The following is a 16,365-nucleotide window of genomic DNA, read 5'->3' on the forward strand; positions in this document are numbered from 1 at the left end:
TTCTTAATTTGCTCGTAATCACATTTTGGATGCTAAAGACACTCTCACAAATAGCAGTGCTACAACATTGTACTAAGGCTACTTGGGCAAGCTTTAATAATGATCCATATTTCTCTCTCAAAGTTTCATTATTACTAATATAGCAACATGTGCTTTTAAATTTCCATCCTTTCCATTCATTGCATGCTTGAAACTTAAAAGTTTGAAACTCTTTTCTCACACAAGTAGGATTAATAATTCTTTCAAAAGCATGCCCCCTTTTAAAGTTTTATCTACCCCATAGAATTTTATGATATCTTCGATTTCATCACCTCCATAATTCTTTAATTCTTTTCTAAATTCTTTGGTAGGAGGACAGGATGATGGAGACAATAGTTTAAAGTGACCTAGGATTGAGCTAGCATAAAATATTTTCTCAAGTTCCCTATAACATGAGTAGTGAAGGTCTTCTGAGAATCTATTGCCTTCTCAAGGTTAGGATCCACTTTGATCATACACAAGCTCAATGCTCCTATACTTAGCACCTCTTATGGAAGATGTCAACTCATATAGAAGACCTTTTGAGGGTCCATAGTTAGGAATAATGGGATATCCACAACTTCTAACTCTAGGGCATTAAGTTCCAAGCTAGCTCTCATGACAAACTCTAATTCCATTGTTACTATTTCTACATTTGCTATGCTAAGGATTGCAGTGACATCTACATATGTTTTTTAAAAGGTGAGAAGGATCAAAGCTTGCTTGGAAGTGAGCTATGGTAAAGAGCAAGAGTAAGAAGAGAGAGAGACACAAATGGGAACTCCAACAACCACAATGTGTGACCGGGCCTTCCTTTATTCAAATTGTCACTAAAAGAATAAAGAATAAGTAACTGTGATGGGCACCCTCCACCTACAGTGTGCAGTGGTAGGTACTGTCAGTGTAGTAATACACGGGTGGCTAGGCAGAGGCATCTTCACCCCCAACAACCTCCCACTTAAAGGCGAATCTGCCCCAATGAGAGAGAAAAAAGAAAAGACAGTACAACATGTACACATGTACAACAAGATGAGGGAAAAAACGTCATCTCATCCAATGCCCATCAATCTCCTTAGGAAGGCAAAGCGCTTGATAGTGAGGCTTTTCATGAGCAAGTCTGCAAGATTCTACTCAGTTGGAATCTTGAAAAGGTCAATAGACCTGTCCTCAACGACCTCACGAATAAAGTGATACCTCACCTCAATATGTTTCATCTTTGCATGGAAGACCAGATTCTTGGCCAACTGAATGGCACTCATAGAATCCGAATGCAGTGTAGGCATAGCATCTGTCATACCAAGGTTTGCAACCAAACGACCTAACCAGATAGCATCCTTGCAAGCCCCTATGGCTACAATATAATCAGCCTTTGTAGTAGAAAGAGCCATACACTTCTGCACCCTAGACATCCAAGAGATAGCCCCTCCAGCATAAGTGAAGACATAGCCGAAAGTGGACTTCCTACTATATGCATGTCCTGCATAATGAGAGTCAGTGTATCACACGACTTCTGTATCCTGGCTGCCATAACAAAGACACATATCTGATGTGCCCTTTAGGTACCTCATGATACCCTTCACTACATCCCGATGTTTCTTGCCATGTGTAGCCATATAACATGCCACAACCCCAACTACAAAAGCAATATTTGGATGGGTGACTATCATGGCATACATAAGACTGCCCATAGCTGATGCATAGGGAATCTTAGCCATCTCCACCCTTTGCTCATCTATCTGCGAACAATCAGCCTGTGAAACCTTCACATGAGAAGGTAATGGACAGCCAATAGGCTTAACATCCTACATGTGGAAGCGCTCAAGGACTTTATGAATGTACTCCCTATGTGATAGATAGAGTAGTCCCTGAGATCTATCACGTGTAATGCGCATACCAAGTATATGAGAGGCCTGTCCTAAATCTTTCATCTCTTTTTTTTTTGAGCTGAGCCTTAAAAGCATCTAGCTCCTCATGAGCTGTCCCTACTAAAAGTATGTCATCCACATAGAGTACCAAAATCAGTAAAGATCTGTCATTCGCTTTCTTTGTGTACAAGGATGGATCCATAGCACTGCGGCTGTAGCCTTGTGACTGCATGAAGGCATCAAACTTATGGTACCATTCCCTAGATTTGTGCTTCAAGCCATATAGACTCTTCTTTAGCTTGCACACTAAGTGTTCCCTACCAGGGTCTGCAAAGCCCTTAGGCTGCTCCATGTAAATCTCATCATGCAAGTCCCCATGTAGAAATGTCCTCTTGACATCCATCTGGTACAAGTCCAAGTCAAGCTGTGCAACCAAGGCCAAGACTAAGTATAGGGTGGTCATCTTGACCACAGGAGAAAAGACTTCATCAAAGTCAACCCCATGCTCCTGCTTAAAACCCTTAGCAACCAATCGAGCCTTATATGCCGGCTTGGGGTGTCCAGGGGTACTTTTCAGCTTGTATACCCACTTGCATGGCAAATTCTTCTTACCCTGAGGCAAGGAAACCAAATCCCAAGTCTTATTCTTATGCAATGAGTCAAGATCAAACTGCATAGCCCTCTCCCAAGAGTGACAATCACCCATGCGCATAGCCTCATCATAAGTAAGAGGCTCTCCTGCATCTGTAACCCCAGTACATAATCCATAGAGGACGCAGAATGGTCAAGAGGTCATCTATCTCTAGTAGAATGCCCCAACCCAGGATCTCCTGCCTAACTGACATCCTCTCTAACATCAGCATGTCTAGCATCTGGGCCATGAGCATCAGGTGATGCTGCGTGCTGTCTAGCTGGTCGTGGAGCGGGCTGAACGGAGCAGGTGGTTCCTTCTGAAAGATAACTTTGCATACCTCAACCACTTTCTCAAGATGCATATGCATTTTGTCCTCATGAAAGATGAAATCATGATTGTGGATCACTTTCCATGCCTGCAGATCCCATAGATGGTAATCCATCTCTCCTGCATCTCCATAGCCAATAAAAATGCATTTGACACTTTTAGGATCGAACTTATTGCGTTTGTCCTTGGGCACATGGCATAATGCCTCACATCCAAAGACATGCAAATGATCATAAGAGGGGAGACTTGCTTGCCCATACCTCCTCTGCAACTTGAAAGTCAATGCCACTGCTAGGCGACATGTTAATGAGATGCACTGCAGTAGTAACTGCCTCAGCCCAAAAGTGCTGCGGTAAGCTAGCCTAGCTAAGCATGCTACGGACCCTTTTCTGAATGGTCCTATTCATGCATTTAGCCATACCATTCTGGGGTGGGGTGTAAGGAGCGGTCAACTGACGCTTAATACCCCACTCATCACAAAACTGCTCAAAAGCACGTGATACATACTCACCCCCATTATCTGACCTTAGGCATTTGAGCCTTTTCCCAGACTGGTTCTCTGCCAATACAAGCCAACGTTGAAATGTGTCTAAGACATCGTATTTTCTCTTTATGGGATAAGCCCAAACCTTATGTGAGTAATCATCAATGAAAGTAACAAAGTACTTTGCCCCACCAAGTGATTGAGAGGGCATGGGCCCACATACATCTCAGTGCACAAGAGCCAAGGGCTCACCCATGCATTTCTTACCAGATTTTTTATGCATATTTCTAGTCTGCCTGCCATATAAACAATGATCACAAGAATCAAAATGCGAAGAGTCAAAAGGCAGAAGATACTGCAAAGCACAGAGCATTTTCATTCCTTTAAGAGACATATGCCCCAAGCAAGCATGCCAAATGAATACATGGGGAATAGAACCCATAGACAAAACAGGATCAAATGTAGTTCCTCATACAAGTAAGGGATAGAGGCTGTCAGACTTGGCACCTCTTACAAGTACAAGCCTGCCACAAGTAATCTTCCATGCAAAGTCTCCAAAAGACACAAAATACATTGCATCATCAAGCTGTCCAGTTGACATAAGGCTGTGAGTCAACGCAGGTACATGGCGTACATCATGCAAAACAAAAGAACTGCCAGAAGGAAATTGCAGCCTAACATCTCCAATGCCCACAATGTCAAGAGACCTATCATCACCAAGACACGCAGAACAAGACATGGTACGATAGGTATGAAACCAATCTAGATAAGGTGTCACATGAAAGGATGCAACCGAATCCAAGAGCTAGTACTGCGCATACATATAATGTATCTCAAAAGCCTGTAAGGCATCGCATGAAGAAGCTGCAAGTATGTAATCATCATCTGAATCAATGGCATGCATGACATTAACCTCTTCTATCTTCACATTGGACTTTGTAGGTACAATACTCCACTCATAAGACTTTTCCTGTACTTTTTCTTTTCCCTTTTCCTTGCACTTATCATCACACATTTTATGGCACTATGGCCTAATATGTCCTACTTTCCCACAATAATGACAGGTTAGATCAAACTTCCATCCACGGGACTTACTGCGACCACGTGACTTGGACCTGGACTTCTGAGAGTCCCTACCCTTATGATCATTATCATGCCTTCCATTTCTATCACCTCTAATGGTCAATGCATGTGAAGAGCGTGAATCATCATTGTTTCTCCTGTTGATTTCCTCAATCAATAAAGCACTCTCAACATCTTTGATTTTCAGCCCATCAAGCTTGTTCGTGCATATGGCAGTATGGAAGACATCCCATGATTCAGGCAAGGTGCCAAGTAGAAACAACGGGTGCAAATCATCTTTGAACTCAATACCCTGTGACAACAGACTCTTCATGATAGCATGAAACTGACTGAAATGAGATGAAAGGGAGGTCCCCACCTCCATGCAAAGGTCCATTAACTGCTTCAGCCCCAATACATCTATGACACAGGACTCTAATGTGCATAAAGCTCTTGAATCTTCTCCCATAAATCCCATGCACTCTGATTCTCATCTTCAACAACATTATGATGGACCTCTTTTGAGAGTGACAAAATAATGGTAGACTTGCATAGCTCATCAACTTCCATCCAAACATCATCATCCATATCCTCAGGTTTGACGCCCTTGAAATGCAAGTGTTTAATCTGCAACTTCTGCACCAAAACTTGCCATATTTGGTACTTCCAATACCCATAGTTGGTACCATCCAACTTGGCAATGCTAAAGAGAGCTGTATCTTTCAAATGACCAGCCATACTGTCCCAAATCAAAGCAAAAAAGTAAAATTACAAGTTGCTATAATTAGCAAAAAATGCACTAAAACCACTGCTAAAACTGGCTGAAAGGGTGGATTTCCCCAAGAGAAGCACCTGTTCACCAAATATGACCAAGATAACATCAAATAGTAAGCATTACCCTCATAGAAAGGCTCAAAATCTACAGATTTTAGCTTGTTATAATAAATGATAGTAGTATGTAAAACTGTCCCAAAATGAAGCAATCACTGATACATATGTCACTACAACTGCCAGGTAACAAGATACATCCAACAGTGAGTTTCTAGGGGCAAGAAGGTACCAAGAACTATCAAACCAATAACCTGTCAGGCAAGAGACATCTCATAGGTCCAAAAATCATGCATGTAATGGGTCTCAGGGTAAGAGAAGAGAGCAAGCACAAGCATAACTGATAGAGCAAGAGTCTCAATACATAACCATCCAAGATGCATACAAAACTGACAAACCTGTGAGAGAGATAGGTGCCTACCCGAATAGGCGTATCAAATCAGCCCACTACAAACAAATTGCAGACATAAAGCTCTCAAGAGAGCAAATGCATGTAACTGTCCCACAAGTTCAAGCTCATCTGTAAATAAGACTTTGTGTACATCTGAATATACCAAGAGGCTCCCACTGGAAGTGAAGTCAGATGCAAAGAGAGCAAGCAACACTCTAATACATCAAATACATAGCATCAGACATGCCAAATCCTAGTAGGGTACATCCAGAGCATAAATCCCAAGCTATTCCAAACCCGTAAAGCATAAGCCTGAAAGCATTCAAAGAGCATGTAACTAACAACCAAATGTAATGCTTAGTAGATCCAAAATGCTCAAATACATCTGAAGATGAAGCTCCAAGTAACTGTCAAGCATGGGCAAACCAAGTGGCATCCATATCTGACCAAAGCATAAATGCAATAGGCCTAAATGTCAAGCAGTGACAATAGGCATAGACCGGTCCAAAGCATCCCAACTGAAGCCAAATGCAAATGAAGAACAACCAAGTCAGAGATTAATACAAGCTCAAAAGCATTCCGGAACCAAAGACAAGCTCGATGTCGCACCCCGAAGGTCAATACTTCATTGCATATCCCAAAGACATAGCCCGAAACCAATAGGCATAACCAAACATGAGATAATAGGCTTCAACCCATTGTGGTATATTAGTGATTTACTATTCAAAAATGAGTATTTTCAGCAAGAAAATCAGTCCAAAATGATAGCATAACATGTGCCTTGCATCCCCCAAACAATTGGGCATCAATAGGTACCAAACCGAGTAGAAGTGCCCAAACAAGCATAGCATTAGATGCCAATGTTACTTCTACATAGCAATGTGACTATGGGACTGCTATAAACAGTCTTGGGAATGTATAGATCAGACCCAAAACTGATGCCAATGATCAAGGAGTCTTCAACTGAAGTTAGAGACCATTGCCAAGTGCATTGCCAAGCCCGAAGAAGCATGACATAGCCATCAATGAGGAGTAGGTGAGCTACTATAGTGTGCTGTCTAGAACAGCCAAAAAAATGGTGCAAACTTTTGGATCCCTTCTTCTGCGCCTATGCATCCACGTGACCTCAATGGTAGTAGTTGGAGGCTCTGGGGGGTGCCCAGGGAGGCCCACAACAAGCCTCAAGTGCCCAAATGCAAGAGGGAGCAAGATCCAAGCTCCAAGGGTTTGAGCTATGGCTGCCCTGTTTGACTACAACCTGAGAATTGAAGAAAAACACTAAAAGATCACTTCAATACCTCTGTAGCAATACCCTGAGGGTGCCTCAATAGGTCGGGAAGGTGCTCGGGAAACCGAGGAGTGATGGGAGCTCGAGAAGATTGGCTATGGCTATCGGGAAGGAGACCCAATGCAGTAGGTATTTGAATGGAAGCTAAGAATTCCACGAACCAAGCTCGGGAAGTTGGGAAGCCTCACTCTAATACTAGTTGAAAGGTGAGAAGGATCAAAGCTTGCTTGGAAGTGAGCTATGGTGGAGAGCAAGAGCAAGAAGAGAGAGAGACACAAATGGGAACTCCAACAACCACAATGTGTGGTCGGGCCTTCCTTTATTCAAACTGTCACTAAAAGAATAAAGAATAAGTGATTGTGATGAGCGCCCGCCACTTGTAGTGTGCAGTAGCAAGTACTGTCAGTGTAGTAATACACGGGCGACTAGGCGGAGGCGCCTTTACCCCCAACATTTTTTGGAAAAGTTTACTCAGGCTTATTAAATGAGAGAATAGATCTTCTAAGAAATGTACAACATATATATATTCGAATGAGGAAACTTTAGCAAAAATTGAACTATTTTCTACTTTCAAATACTCTAGCAATGGTTCAAGCAAGTCACAAGACTTGCAGAGGACTTTATGTCTACTTAACCAATGAATCGAGTGTATTATATCAAGCTTAAGAAAAAGCAAGTCAAACTCTTGTTGTAAAACCTTAAGCTTTTCTATTCAAACATTACTTTTCTTGAAGAGAGTTGCAATTTCATTCAAAGTGGAATCTACATGTTTTGCACATGAAAATTTTGCAACTACCTTACTAGCACAAAGGTTAGTGTGCGATGTGCAACACAATGTATAGCTGTTAGAAATGCACATGTATCCTTTAACCTTCTTGCAACCCCACCTTTTTTACCGATCATTACTCAAGCACCATCAAAACCAAAACTAACCAATTTTTTCTCATCAAGGTTATGCTCTAATAGCAAATTTTTCAATGAGGCAAAAAGTCCATTAGAAGTGTGATCACCAACCTCTAAGAGGTCTAAAAATGAGACTTTGGTTCATGATTTTTTATATAAGAAACATAAAAAATTAAGTACTCTTCCATCAATATATCAGTTGATTCATCTATCATGATACCATAATAAGGTGATTGCCTAACATATGTCTTGTAACTTTCCTTGAGTTCCTTTCCTATGTATTGGACAAAGGTAGCACAAGATTTATCATTACTATACATGTTATGTGGAATATTTAGGGTCTTACACTTCCTAAGAAGGTCAAGGGTAGGGACGAATTTTGTAAAAGCAACGTCATTTGTTCTACAAAGTAAGCAACTCAAAATAAATTTTTCATGGTATCGTCCACAACCTCACAATGTTTAGATACTCCCATTTCAAAGCTTTTTTTTCCACTATATAATGCCCATGTTGACTGTTGGTGTCTCTTGGATTGGGCATGATTCACTAATGCAATATGCTGAATATTAATATCCCCTATGGTTCCAAATTAATTTTTACAATGTTTATCTTCCTTATAAATTTTACAAAAACTTCTTGCTTGGTTTTTATCAAAATCAAGCCATTCAAACTCCAATTTCCATTTATCATTCCAAAGCAACTTAGCTATTTTATGATGAGTAGCGTCATTGATTCCAAGGTCTTGTACTTCAATTTCATCCACTTTCTCATTACTAACCACATTTTCTAGTTGTTTATTTCCTTTATCTTTACATTGACTACAATATGCTTTGAAAAACGAGGCAAGCCAAGTAAAGTCCTTTGTTTAGACAATCTTGAATCCATTGGAAAGTCTTACCCAATAGTTGAAATGTAAAACTAAGGAAAATTTGAAAGTCGCATCTTGAGGTTATAACTAGCTTGTAATATGTAGTGCTTGAAGGTTTTCCTTTTAAAAAATAAAACCTAATGAATATATATTACTTATAATGCATTATCTAAATAAAAAATAAAAAAGAGAGCTTAAAATAAAATCTTTTTGTGTTTGATGATCGATCCCCTTTACAAGTTTACAGCCATCTTTGCAATGCACACAAAATTCAAATCCTCCTTGTGTGTAACAAAAATAGAGAAACTCTTTTTCAAAATCAAACAATTAAATTATAGATAGATACACACACACACGCACGCACGCACGCACGCACGCACGCACGCACGCACGCACGCACGCACGACACACACACACACACACACACACACACACACACACACACACACACACACACACACACACACACACACACACACAAGAGATGTATTTCGACTTTGTGCTGCCTAGATAGATAGATAGACTAATAGACATATATGTGTGTGTGTGTGTGTGTTTCGACTTTGTGCTACCTAGATAGATAGATAGACAGATAGACAAATAGACAGAGAGACAAAGACAAACAGACAGAAAGATAGAGAGACAGATAGACAGAGAGAGAGAGAGAGAGAGAGAGAGAGAGAGAGAGAGAGAGAGAGAGAGAGAGAGAGAGAGAGAGAGAGAGAGAGAACAAATAGACAGAGAGACAGACAGATAGAGAGAGAGAGAGAGAGAGAGAGAGAGAGAGAGAGAGAGAGACTGACTGACTGACTGACTGACTGACTGACTGACTGACTGACTGACTGACTGACTGACTGACTGACTGACTGACTGACTGACTGACTGACAGACAAGACAGACAGACAGACAGACAGACAGACAGACAGACAGACAGACAGACAGACAGACAGACAGACAGACAGACAGACAGACAGACAACAGACAGACAGACAGATAGATAGATAGATAGATAGATAGATAGATAGATAGATAGATAGATAGATAGATAGATAGATAGATAGATAGATAGATAGATAGATAGATAGATAGATAGAGAGAGAGAGAGAGAGAGAGAGAGAGAGAGAGAGAGAGAGAGAGAGAGAGAGAGAGAGAGAGAGAGAGAGAGAGAGAGAGAGAGAGAGAGAGAGAGAGAGAGAGAGACAGACAGACAGAGAGAGAGAGAGAGAGAGAGAGAGAGAGATAGATAGATAGATAGATAGATAGATAGATAGATAGATAGATAGATAGATAGATAGATAGATAGATAGATAGATAGATAGATAGATAGATAGATAGATAGATAGATAGATAGATAGATAGATAGATAGATAGATAGATAGATAGATAGATAGATAGATAGATAGATAGATAGATAGATAGATAGATAGATAGATAGATAGATAGAGAGAGAGAGAGAGAGAGAGAGAGAGAGAGAGAGAGAGAGAGAGAGAGAGAGAGGTATTTTGACTTTGTGCTGCCTAGTTCAAAGTTTGCATGCAACACCGCACCTTGCCCACCCGCAACAACACGATCTATATATATATATATATATATATATAGAGAGAGAGAGAGAGAGAGAGAGATGTATTTTGACTTTTTGCTGCCTAGTTCAAAGTTTGCATGCAACATCGCACCTTGCCTGCAAGCCACAACACGATCTCTCTCTCTATGTGTGTGTGTGTGTGTGTGTGTGTGTGTGTGTGTGTGTGTGTGTGTGTGTGTGTGTGTGTGTGTGTGTGTGTGTGTGTGTGTGTGTGTGTGTGTGTGTGTGTGTGTGTACATATAGGTAGGTAGGTAGGTAAGTAGAGAGAGAGAGAGAGAGAGAGAGAGAGAGAGAGAGAGAGAGAGAGAGAGAGAGATAGATAGATAGATAGATAGATAGATGTATTTTGACTTTGTGCTGCCTAGTTCAAAGTTTGCATGCAACATCACACCTTGCCCGTCGCAGGCCACAACACGATATATATATATATATATATATATATATGCCACCCATGAACATAGTAAATGACTCAGGAGGGAGATTACAATGGCCATGGTTGTGCCAAGTTCCACCATGACTTCCTGATTTGCATGAAAGCAAAATTTATGCAATACATTAATAGAAGAAAGCATACTCAACTACAATTTAGATGTTGGAACATGGAATTCGTTTGTGCCTATTAGGTTGCATCATGAGTCTATGACTCATGAGTCATCATTGGTCAATTAGATCTCAATAATACAGGTCACACGTGGGGAGTCACGAGGACTCATGACTCGACAAGTTCTATAAGAGAGAGAGAGAGAGAGAGAGAGAGAGAGAGAGAGAGAGAGAGAGATCATGATTCATCATGTTTGCTTGCAGGGTCACTTGACAATGTCTACCAACTCTTCTCTCTCTCTCTCTCTCTCTCTCTCTCTCTCTCTCTCTCTCTCTCTCTCTCTCTCTCTCTCTCTCTCTCTCTCTCTCTCTCTCTCTCTCTCTCTCTCATTTTCATAAAAGGTGCAGCCTACGGCTAGAGAAAATATGCTTCAAGTAGCACTATAGACAACAACTACTGATTCAAGTACCATTCTCCACCTTCAGATTCTATAGCAATGCCCACCATAGAAACACAAGGGGGAGAAAGAGAGAAGCAACTACATACCAAAGTTTGAGCTTAAGACTCAAGTTGAGGAGCACATGTACTTACTTGTGAGTTGTGACTTATGAGAGTTAGAGAATAGAGAAATTGAAAAGATAAGATTGCAATTTGCAATTTGAGCCTCTAGGAGGCAAATTGTGGTTTTTATACTTGTAGTTCTCTCTTTTTTTAGAATGTAACATTTGCATTCTAATAAGTTATAACATTTTTATACTCTTAACTCTTAACTCTTAACGTTAAGGATAATATGTATTTATACATACATACATACATACATACATACATACATGCATGCATTCATGCATGCATGCATACATACATACATACATACATGCATGCATACATACATACATGCATGCATGCATGCATGCATGCATGCATGCATGCATGCATGCATACATACATACATACATACACACACACACATATATATATATATACAAAAACTAATGATTTTAAAATTATCTATAAATTATTTATTTATGTGAACTCCATATACATTAAAAACCCCAAATTTCCACAATAAGAACATAAAAAACCTTTAACTATAAGAAACCCTAAGGTAGGTTGAACCTTCAAAATAAAAAGGTGAAATCTCAAAATTGAAGGTGGAATTACACTACACCTAGGTTTTTTTCAACCGCCACTGGGTGGAACACAAGAATCAAGCAATGCTTCTCTTGCTTTGCTTTGGTCATTTTCTTCATGAATTCTCTCACAATAGCTAGATGACATCAATAAATTTGTGATTTCTCCGACCATATTAGAGCCCTTTCTAAGAGCTTTTCATCCTTGGCAATCTGAATTCCAATGTCAACATAGATATATGCATGAGTGAGTGAAGTTAATAGTATTTCATGTAGTTTCCTAAAACTCATAACCTTGGATTAATCCTTTTGTTGCTCCATATTTTTTAAAGCCTCCATGAGAGATCTCTTAACTAGCTTTCAATGCACTAGAGGTTCTGGTCGGAAAGAACAAGATTTGTGAATCATGGGATTAATTGTGCTCTTTGGTTTAGAGTTAGTATTCTATTGTGAGATTGAAGTACAAGATGCTTGTTCCTTAGCTGAAATGATAGGTTTGGTTGTAGCCAAAGGTTGGGACTATGTGGGCTCTACCTCAAAATCAGAAGTAGTAACTCTTGAGGTAGTCAATTGGTCAATCATTTCAATCAAAGATGATTGCACATTGGGATCCACAAACTGATTAAGAGTAGTCTCAATCTTCAAATTTCCAAATTTTTTCTTGACCACTCTCAAAGGGAGGTTCTTGATCCTGTAATGTTTTCTTAGTTATCCCTTCTAGATCCTTTTTAGTGAAGTGAGGAGCTGCACTAGGTTGTTGCTGCTAGATATTCTGTTTTGGCTTGGATGACAAAGGTTCTTGATTGTTGGGAGACATTGGTTGTTTTGAAGGACTAGAAACTTTTGTGGATTGGTGCTTGTCAACACTAGAGGAATCTATATTCACCTTCCTTGGACTTTCTATTTCAACATGAGTAGCATCACCAAAAGTAGTGACTGCTTTGTGTCCTCTTTCTAACTTAGTGATGACTGCTCAATCATTATAGGTTTCTCTTATGGATTAGCAAGAACTTCACACTATTGCACTTCTAGAATTATGGATACAAGCATCTCAAGAAGTAGTTGCTTGGTCACTAGCTTGTCTGTTTGTATCTCCGCAAGTATCTTGGTCCTTGACTTAGAGTTGCATTTAGGTCTCTTTCTATTTCTCTTGTTTTGGATTTTGATGGGCCTTGAGAAATGGTCAATAGAGGTGGCTTTGTGGGTTCTTTTGGCAACCGAATCCAATAATTTCTAGCATAAAACCCTTGAGCATGCAACAACATTTTGGGAACCCATCATGGCTTTGTGCTAGCTTTGTTGATAAACACAGGATCTAGAGCATGGTAGAAGATATGGAGGATGGAAGATGAATGTGCAACTCATGATGACATAGATTTAAATAGACTAACTATTACACAAGTGAATTAGGTTCCAAGATAGATTAGCTTGGACTCATAAACACATTCTTGCGTAAGATGGACAATGACACTGACAATGACTCAAACTGATAGTTCCATTGCCTTGTTATGAGCGTCAACCAAGTACATGCCTTTATAAATTTTTGGATAGTACCATTCTCTTCACTATGCATATGGGATTCTGAACATCTCTTCCTAGAGCTTTTAGAGAGTACATCTTTTCTCATATCTTCCATACAAAGCCTTTTATGGGCAAGCCTCTTTTGGGCACACATTCAGCCTCTAAGAGTATACATTCAGCCTCTATGGACATACATCATTTGATTTCTCAACATCCCCCCTCAAATGATGAATCTCTACCCTTGCTGACTTTTGCCTCCCCACATGATGACATGGTGGGAGATCTGATTCCAGGAGGCATATCTCACGGTGGATTGCGTGAGGTTTTATGGTGGATTCCATAAACTTTGTTGACCGGGACTCATACATAAAGAGGATTCTTTGTGCGAGAAGTTGATGGGGACACCTATCCTTTTCGGGCGTTTCATTAATTTAGTGTGTACATGGGTGATTCCATAGCGGGTGATTCCGTAAAATACATTTTAAATTAATAAACGTTTATGAGTTTAGAGTGCGCACTCGTAATAAATTAAGGTTAGGATTGATTTCTAACCAGTTGATTTATTTATGTAGCTAAAGACTGCTAGGTATTCACTTTTGTCAATTTAATTGTATTATTTACTAACGATTGTGAATGCTTCAGTTGATGTGTAGAGATAGCAGCAGTGGCAGAGGAAAGCATTGGAGGATAGCGAGTATTCAAGTTATCACTTATATTTTGATGGGCGCATACCTTAGGCATGGCGCCTATATTTTGTCGCGCCTATTTATTGAGGCATTTGATATTTGTTTATTATTTTGTATGCGCATGGGTGCATGATTATGATATTTGTATTTGGACATTGTATTGGGTATGCCTGACTCTTTGGGTGCCTGCCCATTAGCTTTATTTCTATTTTGTACTAAAGCAAACTCAAAAGCCAAAAGCGTGCTATTTTGTAATTTGGGCTATTATTTGAGCTTGAAGATGATTAATACATAAAATACATGCTTTGTGGAGCGCTCACACAAGGCATGGAGGGAGATTGCACCCAATTGGTCTCGTTCATGTTGTGCATGCTTTTTACCTTGAGTTTTGTGCAAAAAGTAGAGTTCTTTTGTTCTTGGGGACCTTCCGGCATTCACTACGCAAGCATACGGCATCGGATCTGCGCACCAGTGGTATCAAATGGAAGCTGAGATTGAGAGCTTCCAATCGCTACCCATCTTGAGCGAAGGCGGAGCTCCTGGAACGATCAAGCTCTACGATCAATCTCATCGCGAACGGTCGATACGGGTGGATTCATGGCGGTCAAGAACCTTTGTTTCTAGCCTCTGATCGTGAAGGACCGGCCTGCAACGACGGAGGACCACTCCTACATCCTCTTCTTCAAATCGTCAACAAACAGAGAGATAAGTCTTCAAAATCCATAAGCTTAAAAGCTTAATAAGCTTACTAAGCTTAGTATTAAGCTTTAAGGAGCTTGTACCATAAAATTCGGCAACGGGCGGCATGAATATGTTTTTGGCGGCGTCGAATCCGTCGACAATATATTGACGTCCTAAAAACAAAAATTCGATTAGCTTAGTTACTAAAGCTACTAAGCTCCCTAATATTCTAAGTCTTCAAAGTCTACAAATTTTGCAAGTCTTCTAAGTCACTCAAGTTCTGCAAGTTCTGGTACTCTGCAAGTTTCATAAGTTCTGCAACTCTGCAAGTCAGTCAAGTCACCTGAAGTCAAAACTGACTTGTGTTCAAAACTCCTAGAAGGACTGTTCCTGCGCAGAAGCTCCGAACTACAAAGTTGTTCTCTGGAAGGTACTATTCGCATACGCAGACTTGTTGAACCAGTTTCAGCACATGCAGAAGGTCAAAACGTAGATTTTTCAAAGATTACAAATCTCGCAATAGCCAAAGACGAAGATTGTGAAAGCCACACACAAAAATATATAAGCCTTGTACACCCAATCTTGAGCTACGCTCATCCCGCTAATTGGATTTTGAGAGTGTGAGGTCTTGTTGCAGGATGACGAAACCACATATGGATGATTTAATGGCTGAAGGCGATCTACCTGAACCTACAATGGAGCAAAAGCTGGATTTAATTATGATGCAGTTGGATGAAGAACGACAAGCTCAGCAAGCATTGCAAGTTCAATTGGCTAATTTACAAAGATCGACTACCGACAAAGAAGAACCACAATCTGAAGATCTTATCTGACGTACCATCGATGCGACTCTCGAAGCTCAATCCATCCACAAATAAACAAATATAAGTAAATGAAATTTCAAATTCCGTACTTTCAATGGCACTCGAGATGGAAAAACTGTTCTTGCATTCATCAGTCAATTTGATGATTACTTTCATGAGGAAACATACGCAGAAAAAGATAAAATCAAGTGCGTCACTGATCATTTAGTGGGTAGAGCATCTCTTTGGTGGACCGTGGTTCATAAGAGTATAGATTGTCCCACTACCTGGGAGAGTTTCAAGAAGAAGTTTATGCAGAATTTCCTTCCTCCACAATTCCATGAAAAATCCATAAAGCAATGGGACCTTCTTTAGCAAAGAGATCGTGAGCCTATTCCTCAGTACACCGAATGCTTTTAGAATGCATTAATCCAGTTACGCATGCTTGAAGACGTACTTGAAGCGACACACAAGCGCAAGTATATGTCTGGATTACTTGGGCATTACTACGCTGAAGTCAATATGTTCAAGCCTGCAACTCTTGAAGACGCAATTTCTTTACCTCATGACACTGAAGACAAGCTTCCAGGAAGAGACAAGCATCCACAGCAATTTCAAGCCAATGGTAACTATGGATTTAAGCAATTCAATTCAAATTTTAGAAGATTTAATCAATGTCATTTTCCTTCATCATCTTTCCGTAAGTCTTGGGCAAAACCACCTGCTTTACCATCCAATACCAATCAAAACCCC

General features: G+C 40.1%; 1 pseudogene; it reads right to left on the reverse strand.

Moving 5' to 3' along the window:
- Positions 1-216: 216 nt before the first annotated feature.
- On the reverse strand, positions 217-11,298 carry LOC148013064 (uncharacterized; annotated as a pseudogene).
- Positions 11,299-16,365: the final 5,067 nt, after the last annotated feature.

The sequence above is a fragment of the Lygodium microphyllum genome, chromosome 26 (genome assembly GCF_053477565.2).
Source record: "Lygodium microphyllum isolate KBCC chromosome 26, Lygodium_microphyllum_v1.1.10, whole genome shotgun sequence".
NCBI classification, from domain to species: Eukaryota; Viridiplantae; Streptophyta; class Polypodiopsida; order Schizaeales; family Lygodiaceae; genus Lygodium; species Lygodium microphyllum.